Source organism: Pseudorca crassidens, chromosome 5 (assembly GCF_039906515.1).
Source record: "Pseudorca crassidens isolate mPseCra1 chromosome 5, mPseCra1.hap1, whole genome shotgun sequence".
Lineage (NCBI taxonomy): Eukaryota > Metazoa > Chordata > Mammalia > Artiodactyla > Delphinidae > Pseudorca > Pseudorca crassidens.
Genome location: NC_090300.1, coordinates 139,972,774 through 139,988,608, shown reverse-complemented (window position 1 = coordinate 139,988,608; position 15,835 = coordinate 139,972,774). Strand labels below are relative to the sequence as shown.

General features: G+C 39.9%; 1 protein-coding gene across 3 annotated transcripts in view; it reads left to right on the top strand.

Moving 5' to 3' along the window:
- The window catches only part of SETD4 (SET domain containing 4), a 412,601-nt gene that overhangs the window by 276,686 nt on the left and 120,080 nt on the right, over positions 1 to 15,835 (top strand). Inside the window, exon 15 of one of the 3 annotated variants that reach the window (XR_010943839.1) lies at positions 399 to 1,609. The exons of the other annotated variants lie outside the window; for them this stretch is intronic. The gene's annotated coding sequence lies outside the window, so the exon portion shown is untranslated. Of the gene's footprint in view, positions 1 to 398; positions 1,610 to 15,835 lie in introns of those variants that run through there. 3 annotated transcript variants of the gene reach the window in all.

Sequence of the window (15,835 nt, the reverse complement as noted above, 5' to 3'; positions counted from 1 at the left end):
CCAGGTAATGAGCTAGGTACTCAACAGTGAATAGATCATGGGCTTGCTTTTCTGATCTTATATCCTACAGAATGAATATTTCTCTGTGCTGTACTCTCTTCTTCCCTAAGAAGTCAAAAGAGAAATAGAGAAATTCATTAAAACGCAATGTCAGATGACTTTCCAGGTTTATAACTAACTGGTTTCATGAGAAAAATTCCATCTAAGACAGGAAACACATAGAGCATGAGCAGATAGCCATCTTTGAAGAAATGTTTCCTTTCTTCTGTTAATATTGGAATATCATATAGTTATTTTCCTAGAATGTTGAAATTGGTATAAAAGATTTTTAGATGCCATCCAGTGTAAATGTCGTTTCTGCCATCCTGTTTGGCCTGAAAATTGGATATGTTTCTTAGGAATGTTGAGAAAGAATGAGGAGGAAACGAAGAGTGAGCACAAATTCCAATCAGCCCTTTTCTGATCCAGTCAAGTCTGTTCCATAGGGTTGCGAGTTCCTTGTCATGGGCCGTCGTGGGAAATTAGAGCCAACGGCTGGAAGCTGTTCAGATAGATTTTTTATTTTTCCTTTCAAGTAAGCTGTATTAAATCACACCAAAAAGAGCTGACATATTTAAAATCCTGGCTATTATAATACATTAAGCACAGTAAAAATCTGCCTGGTTTTCACAACTCGAGATCACCTGGCATGGGTGCCTTTTGGACATATTAGAATTGGCTACATTCCCCAGGCACATGAGGCTGTCCCTATGCTTATCTTGCATTTCGTAGTGGAAAGTCTCCTTGGCTTTCAGTTCCAGCCTTCTCATCACCACGTTGTAGCAGGCATAGCAACAGGGTAATGCAGGGCAGCTCCTTGGTTTCCACTGCTACTGCCCCAGGTTCTGGTGAACACTGAAAAGTGGCCAGCAAGAAAGTAAAAACTGGCAAGAATAGCTAACCAATGAGAATATCAACCTCAGAACAATGAAATGCAAAGATTCACCTATAAAACAATAGCCTGCAGATCAGTGTTGCTTATATACACACATTTAAAGACCAGAGTTGGAATCTTAAAGAAGTCTCTGGAGACAGAGTGGATTTGTCCACAGCCAGATGGCTACTTGGAGTTGTCCTTGGATGTTCCCAGCATCCATGTTCAGTGGTATCAATTCCAGTGACAGGGGCCATATGGCGTCACCATCTGAAAATCAGTGTCCGAGGGGCTACACTAGTACATTTAAATTTCTCCTCTAGTGTTTTTCATGAAAGACAGTTTTAAAAATATTAAGTTTATTTTTAAAGACATTTTATATCTTACTTTTTTGTCCTTATTTTGCCTGTTTTTCTACGAGTGTTTCCATTTCTTTATCTCTTGTCACAATTTGCATGATGTGCTAACCAAGAAGGAAAAAATAACAAGTGGGAAGAGTAAGCACTTAGCAAATTATCAGATGAATGGATCATTATGCCCTAAGAAGCAGGCCTCCTGTAATTTTCTGACTGCATGTAATTTTCTGATAGAAGCCACTTGACTATTGGGAGCAAATGAAGCAACTGGGAATTTTGGGAATGATGAGTGTTGCCATGTGTTTAAGCCTGTGCTTTGGAATAAAACCACATTATCTTTTCCTTTGCTTTGTGAATCTGAATCTATACTGAAATGTCCTAGGGGGATGTAATTCTAACTAGATTATATTCAAGTTCAGCTTTGGAAAAGTTAGGTTACATATGGCCTCCTAAAAACGTGAATGTAACTTCTAGAGTTTCTCACTCTCAGAAATGAGAGCTAAAGTTATTTTTAGCAATTACAGTTGAATGGAGACAGTGATCTATTGGTCTGATGCCTCTTTTTATGACATTACCTCCTGAAATGTTGCATATTTTCATGCTTAGAAATACCCTCTAACTTTGTAACGTGCTCTGAGGATTGTATTGTATCTGTTCTTTGCTCCGTAAATCACATAATGGCCGTTGTACAAAAGGAGTAAGATCTGACCTGATGTCTGATCTGTGGCATGGGTGTCATGCGGTTCATCTTAGGCTCCTGAAAGGCTGGAGGGGCTGTTCTTCGCAGGTCAGCATTCTGGGCCCGAGGCCACGGCAGTTCTTACTCCGCGGGAAGGATACCCTGAGTGTAGGAATAACACCAAAGCTGCCTGTCCCTTCGCGTTTTAGAGTTTCTCCAGCAGCTGGACTACAAACCAAAGTGAGGTTTCTACGTGAAAGCTGAGATGAATATTCACTTGGAAATTCAATTCAGCAAGCACACGGGTCACGGCATTGCCCAATTTCAGGGGCACTATTCATAGAGAAAGAGTGCCGTGTTTGGACTGATCAAACAGTGCCATCTTTAACCAAAAGCGAGGAAATGGTGCTGCTTAAAATTCATTCGCAAGTCCATGACTTTTTTTTTTTTTTATAAATTTATTTATTTTATTTATCTTTGGCTGCATTGGGTCTTCGTTGCTGCGTGCGGGCTTTCTCTAGTTGCGGCAAGCAGGGGCTACTCTTCGTTGCGGTGCACGGGCTTCTCATTGTGGTGGCTTCTCTTGTTGCGGAGCACAGGCTCTAGGTGCATGGGCTTCAGTAGTTGTGGCATGCGGGCTCAGTAGTTGTGGCTCGCGGGCTCTAGAGCACAGGCTCAGTAGTTGTGGCGCACAGGCTTAGTTGCTCCGCGGCATGTGGGAACTTCCCGGACCAGGGTTTGAACCCGTGTCCCCTGCATTGGCAGGCTGATTCTTATCCACTGCACCACCAGGGAAGCCCAAGCCCATGACTTTTAATATAAAGCAGAGAACTTGGATAAGCAGCTTGTGCCTGTAGCCCATTGTGCCAGTGATAGTGGAAACAGTGGCAGCAGATTATTGTCCAGCAAAATCAATGTCTAAGGCCAAGGCTAGAGGGGTATGAGTGAAAGTGAATACATTGATTAAAGAAGCTCAGAAAATCAGGAACACCAGGCTCTAAGTACATGTATTTGGATGGGGGTTGGGGGTTGGAGGATGGAGAATGTTTTGGAGAATTGACAATTGGTTTTATGGTTTTTCCTTCCCTTCCACCTCCTCTCCAACTCTTACCCCTCTCTCCTCTTCATCTTTTTCTTAGGTGACAGAAATTGCAAGTTGACCTCATTATCTATTTCCCCTTTTCTCAATTCTTATAGAACAATTTTTAGTGGGGTACATGGACTTCTTCTCACCCCAGTTCACTTCTCAGTCTCCTTTGTAGTTGGATGAAGCTACATGGGTATGTCCTGGAATATAAACAGGTGTTGTGAGTGCACCTTCTGGCTTGCGCCTTTAAGGGGAGGCATGCTTTTCCTTTCCGTCTCCCCTTATTGGAATGAGGGTGAGGTAATGAACCATCTTAGACCATGTAGATGAGAGAAAGACTCTCAGAATGACAGGGAACCAAGGTAGAAGAGTTCTGGGTCCCTGATGCCTTCACGTGAGCCCTGGACTGCCTATATTCAGACCATTATGTGAAACAGAAACAAACTCTTCTTATCTTGGGTCTCCTTGTCACAGCAGCTGACCCTATATCTTAATATATTGACTTCTCTTCCCAATTGACCTCCCTCACTCCCTCATCCCTCCACTCCCTCATCCTTTTCTTCCACTTTCTGTTGGACAGTCCAAAGTGTAGACCAATGGCTCTCAAACTTTGGTTTGAATAAATATTTATAGGGTGGACTTTTTAAAGATGAAGCAGACTCTGCTTCTAGGGTATCTGGTTTAAGACTTCTTACGTGGAGTGTAAGAATCTGCATTTAACAATCTGCATTTGGGCTCCCCTGGTGGCGCAGTGGTTGAGAGTCTGCCTGCCGATGCAGGGGACACGGGTTCGTGCCCCGGTCTGGGAAGATCCCACATGCCGCGGAGCGACTGGGCCCGTGAGCCGTGGCCGCTGAGCCTGCGCGTCTGGAGCCTGTGCTCTGCAATGGGAGAGGCCACAACAGTGAGAGGCCCGTGTACCGCAAAAAAACCAAAAAACAATCTGCATTTTACCCTCAGGTTATTTAGATGAAGGTGGTCCATGGGATAACTTGGAGAAGCATTGGTATAGCATCTATGCCAATCCTAAAGTAGATGCTCAAAAAAGCGCTTGAGGGATTGAGTTGCAGTAACTCAGTGAAATCTGCCAACACGTCACACAGATTGCACCTACATGAAACTTAAGCAACTGCCCCACTAACTCAGCTGTCTCTAAAGTATCGGATAATATAATGGTTTAAGCAATAATAACTACCAAATCAGTTATTTGGCACAATTTAGAAGAAAACAACTGGTTGACCCAAATTTTCAATATCCAATCAATGTTTTTTAATATGATACTTGCATAACTTGAGGATGTAGTTTTTGTTGTTGGCGGTTTATTTTTGAGAAGGAAAGTTTATTTACTAGTCATAGGCTTTCTGAGGTTTTCAACTATTCATCCTTGAATGTCAACAATTATGAAGCTCAGAGAAAGGTTTTAGTTAATTAAGATGATTCACAAATAGTTGCATTTTTCTTATGTGATGATCTTCGTGCTAGACATGAGGGATATAAAGATGAACAGAACAAAGTCCTGCCCTCAAGCTTCCACAGTCAGCTTGGGGGATGTAGACAAATATTCCAACCAATACCAACGAGTGTGGGAGCCCTCCACTAGAGACTGGCACAGGGAGCTAGGGGCCAGAGGATCAGAGATGAAGGTCAGAGATGCCTCCCAAAGGAAGGGGAAAGATCACTGGGCTGAGCAGAAGCTAAACAGGCAGGGAAGGTGGTCAGTTAAAGGGAAAGTAAGGATGCTCAGGCCAGAGAAAATAGTCTAGGTCAAGCCACAGGACGAAGTGCCGTATGGTCAGAGCTCTGAGTACCTGTTGGGGGCAGTGGAGAAAAGGATGGTGAGAGAACCCAGTTCATGAGGAATGTGGGATCTACCCTGAAGTGCTGAGGCACCACTGGAAGATATTAATCAGAAAAACAAAGTCACTATCAGCTACAGTCCATCCCTCTGGCAGTGGAGGATGAACTGGAAGGGAATAAAAATAGAGACATGGATACGAGGTAAAACATGATAAGAGTATCAACTAAGACTATGGCTGTGGAAGAATGAAAGGAGGGTGAGATTTTTAAGTGGAAGCGGCAGGGCTTAGTGACTGGGATGTAGGGAGGGGGAGAATCTGGGATTATGCATAATTTCTGTCTCAGGCTATGAGTGGCTACGTCTTTCATTGAGAAAGCAAATAGGAGAGGATGGGGTTGAGGGTAGAGCGGGGGGTGGGGAAAGTTAAAGTGTTTAGATTTAGGTATAATGAATTTGAGGAGTCTGTAGGTTATTCAGGAGGCAATTTGGATGTGATTCTGAAACCCAGGCAGGAGGTTTTTGTCTGAAGACATAGTTTTAGGAGTCATAAGCATACAGACAGCAGCTGAACATGTGCACGTGAAGTGTGTAATGAGAGTCAAGCAGAGGACCCAAGGGGAAACTCCGCACAAATTAGACTGTCTCAAGCTAGTGATGCCTTCACCCGGAGACTTGCTGAGACCCAAAGTCTGCAAAACACTCACCTCCCCTGTAAGGCCACCCTGATTATAGTCCCCAGGAGAATTCATCACGCTACCCTCATTGTTCCTGAATCACTATTTCATAAGACTGGTGTTATCACACATCTTTTTGTATTATGCCTAGTTGTAGAGATAGATGTCTGTGACTTTGCTGGCTAGGTGGTGAGTGCCTTAGAGACATGGACTATATTTTATTCAACCTGTTTTCCTAACACAGGTCACTGTATCAGACCCCATTCAATTTCTTATTTGTTCGTGTATTTATTCATTCACTCATTTTCAAGTCTTTCAATGCCTGCCATGCTGTTCAGCTGTTTTATTATCATTAATTTCTTTGCAAAGCTTTTCCATAAAGTTACCTTTTATGAATTTAAAAAAAAACCTCAATAGAATTTTGAAGAATACATCTTTCCTATTCTTACTCTTCCTGCCTGCCCTCCTCATTTCACATCATTCTGGGCTTATCCCAAGCCTTGATGTCTTTTTCTAAAATAATTTGCTGATCTTTGCTCATAAACTGTGTATCTTGGTTTCAACAGAATTATGGCTTTGGAAGTTCCTATTGATAACATTGCCTTTAAATCGATGTTATGTGAAAGAGAAAAATTAGATTTAGTGAAAATGCAGTCATTTTTCCAGTTGTAAAAGAAAACCAAAATGATAAAAGAAAACCAAAGAATTGATTTGAAGGTCACAGTGAAAAACCTCTCTTTTATCTGTGGTTTATCTCAGATTTTGGAGCTGATTTTATTTCTATCATGAATTGTTGTCAGAATTTAGTTTCGGGTTGGCATATTTCTTACCGTTAGGTATTTATTCATGCTGCCCAAAAGAGAGATTTACCAATGAATATTTTTAAAAATTAGATGATAGATGAATCATCTTTTTTGTTAGTCTGGAGCATATATTGAAGTTATATACTAACACAGCTCTTTACAAGGAGTTCAAATCTTAGGGTTGCTAACTTTCTTCTATTTTCAGAATAGTTTGCTTCTTAGTGTCTTTTGGAGGCAAGAGAAGGTATGTGGATGTTTGTGCATGGTTTTGAAACATTCTGAAGTGGATGTAGCATATCAGTTTAATTATGCTCTCAATTTGTCTGGATAAGGAAAACTGGAGTTTTTAGTTCATTCACCTCTAGGTCACAGGGTTTCTCAGGGCAGTTCACATACCTGTTTGTTTTAGAACCACTCAGGTGGGATTTTCAAATACAATTAGACTCTCCCAGCCAGAGTCTGAATCAGAATTTCTGGGTGAGGCCAGTTATCTGCACTTTAGCCCCCCAGGTGATCCTTGTAGGCTAAGAACCACTGCTTAATAGAATGGTTGCATGGAATAAGTGAGGACTCCATGCTGAAGAGACAGGGCTGTCTTCACGGAACCAAGACAGGCATTGGCCACACCACTCACTGTGAGGACAAGAGTCATAATCCTCTTCATCGTAACAGCAGGTCATAGAACTGTAGCAAAGAAAAGGAATCACTGTCTGGAAGCTGTGTAAATTTTAGTCTTAAACTGGCAACTCTATCTTAGTCTACACTAGTCATTATTTGTAAATGTCTCTGTGGTCATTTTGACTCTAAGCTCCTGAAGGGCAGGGACTGGCTCTATGTTTGCAGCCATATCCTCATCACGGGGCTTGGCCAGTAACAAATACTCAATATGCCCTTATTTACTGATAGACAGGAAAGCTATCTAGTTAGCTTGAGGCAAACATCATATATAATCCTGCATATACACTTGTCCCCATCTACTCACCAGCATATACCCCTCACACATATCTTGAGATGTTACAAGACTAGTTTCAAAGGACCATGATGACAGTTCTTGTCTATGGCTGCTTATGTCAGAATGACTCCAATATGGTCACACGATGAGGCTCACTCTGCTTAGAGCCAAGAGAAAAACCAATATGACATGAGCTTGCATGGACCCAGTTCTTATATCTAGATGGAGTAGTTTTGGGTATATCTATTTTGTTTCAAGTGTGACCCCAGAAAAAGATGAGTTTACTGTGGACCAGGGGTGGCTTCCTCTGAGAAACTATGTCTGAAGCTCATGTCCAGCTGGATATGAGCTCTCCTGTTCTTGATTCCCCTGGCTTATTGTACATTTCTTGGGCATTTGCCGATCAACCGTATTTTTGTTTAACTGTCTTATTTACCTTATTAAGTTTTGAGTTACTTGGGTCTAAAACCTTCCTCAAGGTTATATAACCATAGATAGGTCTTGAACTCTGGTTCTATAACTCAGAGTTCCTCTTTGCACCAAATCATAACCTGACACAATGCCAAATTATTGCTCATTCTTATTATCCCAAAGGGATTTTGAACAGATAAGTATTTGGTATCAGGTCTTTTGAGAGTGGGAAATGGTATAGAACATCTTGGTTAGTGAGGATGGACTTGCGGAGAGAGCACTGTATGAGAGGATTATCAAGGGCAGCAAAGGTCAACATGTAGGCAATGAATGTCTTGATGGGGAGTTATTGCTGTGTAGCATGGGCAATAAGGAGACATTGGGAACTCAGGTTGGGGAAAGAAAAGGTAAACTCCACTATTTCAAAATTTGGCTTCTTTTAATATTCTCATTGCAAAGAGGGGATCTGGGCTGATTAAAGGCTATAACTGAACTAGTATCTTTTTCTAAGATAGGACTTGGTTGGCAGAATTAAAAGATGCTCCACAATAAATAGGGTAACTACTCTAAACCAGTGGTTTTCGGTACTCATGTTCGTAGTCAAGACCTTGATCATATGTGCTGTCTAGTGCCTAAATTTTAATTGAAAATATGACTAATTAGAGAAATATTGACAATTTGAAATGTCTTCTGAGGGCTGTCTTTTTATTCCAAGATGGTAGAGTGAAATGCAAAGCAAACATAATATTTTAATATTAACTTTCATTTAGTATTTAAATTTCAAATTTACTATTACATTTTAATACTGTATTATCTTGATATTCTCTAGTAGCACTAACTTTATCAAAAAGAATGTAATCCTCCACAATTTAGAGGGGATGAGCTAACACAGTTAAACATAGAATTCTCCACTGTTGAATGAATTGGAGTTCAACAGGCTTCAACTGGATGATAGAACTAAGTTTCTCTGGTTGAGGTTTAATCTGTGGTGTATGTGATTTTTGTGAACTGGATAAAGCATTGTTTAACGTGGGGATTCTCAAATGTTATGGTGCTGGAGAGCTTCTTAAAATGCAAATACCTAGGCTCCACCACCAGATATTCTGATCTAATATTCCTGGTGTGGGGTCTGGAATCTGCGTTTTAAACAAACTCCTAAGTGATGAAGATACTGCCTCTCTGTGGAACCTCCTTTGAGTAGCAAGGTCCCTAAAGAATTGGAAAATGCAGTTTCAAAGGAATAGAAGCTGGATGCATGTTTCTTATCACCACTAAACCAACAAGTATGAAGATCATTAAATTAATTCTAATTTTAATATTATTTATCCTAACAAAGAAAAGAACATGGATTCCTATCAAATTTCTTTACAGAACAACTTGGCATTGGCTCTGACTTAAAATTATAATTTTATTGATTCTCCATTTTATTAAATAAATGTTCCTTGAGTTTGCTTTAGCTGAGGGAAATGAATTTTCAGTGTAATTTTGCTACCTACCTATTGCCTACTTTTTGACATGTAGAGAAATATTTAAACCAAATGGACAAAAAGAATCATCACAAAAAAGGGATGAACAGAAGTTATATTATCACTTGTATTAAGATAAAAAAACAAAGTGTATTTGGTTAGCATTTGACAAGGTTATTGTGATGGTTAATTTTATATGTCAGTCTGACTGGGTCATAGGGTACCCAGACATTTGGTCAAACATTCTTCTGGGTGTTTTGTGAGGGTGTTTTTGTATGAGATTAGTACTTAAATCAGTTGACAGAGTAAAACAGATTGCCCTCCCTCTGTGGAATGCATCCAATCAGTTGAAGGCCTGAATAGAGCAAGAATGCTGACCCTCTGCTTGGTTAAGAGGGAACTCCTCCCGCCCAATGTCATTTGAGCTGGGCTTGTACCTGCCTTTGCACTTGAACTGAAACTTTGGCTTTTCTGGTTCTTGAGCCTGCCGGCCTCCAGAGTAGAACCACACATCAGCTCTCCTGGTTCTCTGACCTTTGCACTTGGACTGGAACTATATACCACTGACCCTCCAGCTTGCTGACTTACCTTGAAAATCCTGGGACTTGTCTCCCTCCATAATCACATGAGCCAATTCCTTATAATTAATAAATCAATCTCTGTCTCTGTCTCTCCTATTGGTTCTGTTTCTCTGGAGAGCTCTGACTAATACAGTGACATTGTAGCTTTTTTCTCATTTTGTCTTTTCTGTTAAAAAAAATGTACCGTAATTTCCATGGTGTTTGGAAAGGTAGCGTGTTTGAGGCCCTATGTATTTTGTGTTTCATGCCTCAGCAACTTTTTGTTGTACACAGAGGACAGGAACGAGATACAACTCACACACACTGTAATTAGCACAGCCCAGTACAAATCAGAGCTCATTGTGTGCCTTGGAGCAGCACACAGGCTATATTGTCATCTCCCTTGAGAGCGTGTCAATCCAGGGCATCATATCGTAGCTCTTTCATCAAGGCATCAGCAAAACAGGGAAGGGCAGGGGAGGGATGGAAACCTGGCAGTATGTGGGCCTGTCACTGAGCATTCATACATTCATTGCTATGTCATGGGCAATCTGTCCCTTGTGATGTCTCATGACTCACTGTCAGAGAACCCTTCATCAGGACAAAGATGGGCAATTTCCATAGCCCACTCCAGTCTTGGAGAGCTATCATGCTCCACTTTTAAAGTAACAGTACCCTTGAGTGATCCTTACTTTAGTTTTCTTGAAAAGAGAATTGGCTTAAAAAATGTGGCCTTAAAAAAAAATGTGGCCTTACTACGAGCATGAAATATACATGTGTACACATATATTTACACAGAATCCTGTATGAAGCACAAATGGGAAAAACAATATTTCTCCTTTTTTTTTTTTTTTTAATACTGACTTCACTAGTAAAATGGAGATGTTTTCTTAGTTGCAAGAAAAAAAAATCTTTCAGCTGAGAATGGAAAAGAATTTACTAAGTTTGAAAAACTAAAAATAATTCCTGGCTGGTCTTATTCCCGTCCTCTGTATTTAAAGGAATTTACTCCTGATACTATTATTACAGGAAATTCCAAAAATGTGAACATTTTCTGGTATTTTTATAAAAACAAGTGTTTGCGTTTTTTTAAATTTAGACATGGAGGAAAACGGTTTTGCTTTGTGTGCACTGAAGTGTCTAGTGGATGCCATGACAATGTGATTTTTGTGGAAAATTTAGATAATGACAGCATTTAGGGGTTCATAGAAGAGTAATAGAGGAACACACTTAACATAAAATGTCTCGCAAATTCTGTTGAAGTCCATAACAAACAATGGTTTTTAACACAAATGCAACGCCCACTTACACTGTCGAGATGATTGTTTTAGGGGATGGACATTGATATCTTTCTCCAGGATCAGCTTCTATGTCATTAGGAAATGATCAATGCTTAATTATTATGAATAGATCTGGTTCCTGTGAGATGTCCAGGTATTTGCTGGCAGCTAAGTAAGTAAAGGGATTGAAGGGTGATGAAATATTCAGATGTCTTAAAAAACATCTTATCTATCAATTCTGGAGCTTGGGAACACCATCCTCAGGGGTGTCAATATTGTATATATGTAGAACGAGGATGAAGATATGGAAAACCTTGACCTCCAGTTTAGTTTCCTTGGGCCACAACTCTGAATTTCCAACTTCACTGTGCCCTGCCAAGGTCCTATAAAAATTCCAACTTATTTTATAGCTAGCATTTTTACTGCACTGTAAGTGGGTTTCAGGAAAGGACAGCTATGCAGTGAAGAAAACCCTTTGCCTGCCCATGAGTTCCGTTCTTGTGAGTTTTATACAATCACCACTAAGGGTCATAACAATAATTCACTGAAGAAAGTTGAAAGAAGCTCTATTCATGGAATAAGGCCATGACATAGGCCTGAGTATGTTCCTTAACTTGTTTTTTAACAGCCAACTGAACACGTGCATTCATTACAAGCTCTGATGCCACAGGTAACTGTATAAAAATCTGATCCAACAACTTTGACTTCAGTGAGCTTTGGACTATGCCTTTGTACTGTCAGGCTGCATTAATGTTCTTGCATCCAACAGAAATCATTATTGAGAAATTTGGTATTGCTTTGCTAAAGTGGGTATCTACTGAATATCCCCAATGCAATTCTTTCCTCTAATATGGTAATCTGTTATCTGTATTCAATTATCTGGAAGGTGAAAGTTGCTGGGATGCCCAGTGGAGAATTTTAAGTCCTTTCACTCTGAGTCTGCTGTCTTTTCAGATCAATCTTTCTGCTAATGACAACCAATACTTTCATATGTGATTACAGGCCTGCTCCATCTTTTCATGAGCCGAGACTCTTTGGAATCATATGTATTGATCTTTTTAATAGAAGTCAGGAAAAATAAAATTACTCTGGCTTCTTGAGGCAAAACGATGATAAATGAGAACTTTGAAACTTATGGGAGAAATTTTTTCTGCCTTGGATTATTTTAATCACTAAAAATGATTGTCTTTTTAATACTATTTGCTTTCCATTATGCACATTTGCAGCAAAGCCAAAAGTTGTTTCTGTATTGCTTTATGACAACACATTGAGCCAGGGGTTTGTTGGTGTTCCTGTACCTACTGGTAACTCAGGTACAACGGCCCCTAACAGGAGACAAAGAGCCAACCAAGCTCCAGAGGCTTGAGAGCAATTTCAAGTGGAATATGACTAGGGCACTTTTGATGAAAGAGAACCTGCTGAACTATGTATTTTTTTTTTGTATTTGTTTAAAAGCTCATTGTTAATACTATTATCTTAGAAGCAAGCTTCTGTTTCTTTTATCACCCCTCCTTTTTTGATTTCTCCTCTGCCAAGACTGATTATTTCCCAAGTGGGTTTCCTTTTTTGTGTAAGAGAAAGTATGTGTGATTCCCTGCCTGTGGTTCTGGTCGCTTCTTCTGTGTATCTGGCAGCTGCTGGTGGTGCCACTGGTGGTAACTGGGAATTAAGGATGTGGGATCATTGTTCTATAACCTCTTCTCTGAAACCTACAGCTATAGGACTCCTTTTGGTCTCATTTTGGAATATGAGCTTTACGTTTTATATTTGAATCAATTTTGCAGTTGTCAGCTGAAGACACAATTGTTTCCTTGGCTTTGGGGGAACGTGTGTTCAACACAGAAGATCAAAGAGAGTCGTTGCCGCTACACACAGAGATCAGATCTCCATTGGTACAAAGAAATGAGTGAAGACGAAAACACCACAGATGTCAGGCCAAAGTACAGACTTGGTTTGCTTTGTTTGGACCTTGGAGACCTATTTGTAAGAAGGAAAACTTGTCCCATTGGGATGCCACGTAAATAGCCTTCATGGTTCAATGGCATTGCTTTACGTGATGGAGAGATGAATCTCGCTCTTTCTCTCTCTCTTTTTTTCCCCTCTCTTTGTATCTCTCTGTCTCCCTCCTACCTAAACATGACAAAAAGAAAGATCTCATTCAGGAAACAAATTGTGTTTACGAAGCTTGTCATTTAACTTGATTTAATCCAGTTCAGTGGAGACTTGGCAGGGGTGTACCGTGTGCCAGGCAATGAGAATATAGGACCAAACAGAAGAGACAGGTTTCCAGACTGTGTGTACAGAGTCATACAGAGAAAATGACCACCAAACATCATTACAAGCCTGAGGAGTGTTGCCAGGCTCCAGGGGCAGAGTGACCCTGGAGGACAGATAGAGTCTGACCTGGAGGTTCATGGATGGCTGCGTTTAAGCTGAGAGTAGTCATAAGCTGGATGGAAATTGGAGAATATGGGTGGGGAAAGGATATTCTAGGCTGAGGAAACTGCTTGTGTGAAAGCCGGAATTTGCGGGGGCTTGGTCTTTGTGAGGAAGTGAAACTATCCCAGCCTGGCTGCAGTACAGAAAGGACCAGAGATCTGGGTCACTGTTTCCTAATGTCTTGCGGGTGTACACGTGGTCTCTGAGTTGAAATGTATCCACACTTGGAGATCTTGATGATTCTAAGGCACACTTCGCACTTCAGCTGCCGAAGGAGCCGTGTGTGTGGTGTTTTCTCTGTTTAGACTAATTCAGCTTTGGCCACTTTGCTATCTTTGACTGAAAGGCAGTGTTTGTATGATTGTTTGAATAGCTCCAGAGTGTTGGCCTTAATTTAGAAAAATCAGTGGAAAATATCAGAACCCAAATACCTGTGATAACTGTGATAAGAACTGTAGGTTTTAAAAAACTCATAAAATTGGAGGAAAATATTATGGTGAATTAGCTTTGGGCATGCATTGTTTTTAAGCATGTGAATTGTGTATTCATGTGTGAAAAGCAAACAGAATATTAAGGGGCATGCTTGAAATACTAGAAATAAACTGATGAAGAGTATGAGCATGTCTAAAGGTGAGGTATAATTAAGGGCTTTTTAATATATCCCTCTCTGGGAGTCCTCTCATCATGAGGAATATGCTATTTAAATTGTACTCACTTTATTTGCTTTCCACAACACCTGTTTATATATATGTATAAACAGGGATGCTTATTTTGTATGAAAGTCTTAATTTCTTTCTCTGGAGGAGTTCGTTCAAGATAGTTAGAAATCACAGATTCAAAATTTAGTTGCTTACATCATATCAGTTCTTAGTCCCGCGCATTAGCTAGAACAGTGGAATAATGTGAAATGAAAAGCAACCATAAACATGTTTGTACCCACCTTCTTGAGCACTTCTGCAAATATCATTAACTTTTCAGATTTTCAAAATCTAGATCTTGTTATTAAGAAGTGGCAACAGCTCTTGGTAATAGTAAACATTACAGAACTTGACAACAATTTGGAGAAACGGAAATAGATTGATAGCAAAATATGACTAACTATAGAAGCAAAATGTAAGGAGAAAAAATAATAGAATCTTTAATTCTACTGAATTAAGAAGTCTGAAGACACAGACCTACTGGAGAACGGACTTGAGGATATGGGGAGGGGGAATGGTGAGCTGTGACAGGGCGAGAGAGAGGCATGGACATATATACACTAACAAACGTAAGGTAGATAGTTAGTGGGAAGCAGCGGCATAGCACAGGGAGATCAGCTCGGTGCTTTGTGACCTCCTGGAGGGGTGGGATAGGGAGGTTGGGAGGGAGGGAGACGCAAGAGGGAAAAGCTATGGGAACATATGTATATATGTATAACTGATTCACTTTGTTATAAAGCAGAAACTAACACACCATTGTAAAGCAATTATACCCCAATAAAGATGTTAAAAAAAAAAAAAAGAAGCCTGAAGATTTATTGAGGTGAATTCTGTAAGCAAATTTTGTCACATAGTTATTCAAGAAGTATTAGAGGAATATTGGGCTTTGGTAGTATGCTCAACTGACCATGGAAGGTTTAAATACCTTCAAATACAAGGGCACCCACTGACATCAAGAGCTTTCAACACCTTACTATTCCATATGCAAACCTTACATTACAGCTTCTTGAGGTTTCAGTTCAAGCCAATCTGTGACTTGATTCCTTACAGGTCATGGTGGTTGCATTAAGAAGCTTCCAGAATCTTCGATAATTAAGAAGTCTTTTTGTAGGCTGAAGAATCAGCAGGTGGAATATGGATTCTAGGTTATCAAGCTTTTAGGTTCATAATTAACAAACTAAAATATGCAAAAGGAAAAGTATCTTCTCTCCCTGCCATCTAATATTCATTAGAGAATTTTCCAACTCCCCACCCCTTAGTGAGGTCTGCTGGTAATTTATTTCCAGTTTGGCCTTCTCTTCACTTTATCAATGGAAAACATTGAGGCTTCTATTGTCATTTTGGTTGCAGTTCCATCAGTACCCAGTGTAGCTTAAAATGACCTTTAATTTTCCATGACTCAAGCCTGCAGAAAAACATTGTGGGTCATTTTCCTTGGTTAGTTTTAGCCATTGCCTCCAACTTGTTGCTCTGCCTCACAATCACCTGTCTGTCTTTTTTTGTGTGTGTATATCTTGTATATCATTTTTTATTTTATTTTATTTTACTTTAATTGAAGTAAGGTTGAGTTACAATGTTGTGTTAGTTTTAGACATCTAGCAAAATGATTCAGTTATATATATATATATATATATATATACTTTTTCATTATAGGTTATTACTAGATATTGAATATAGTTCCCTGTGCTATACAATAGGTCTTTGTTGTTTACCTGTTTT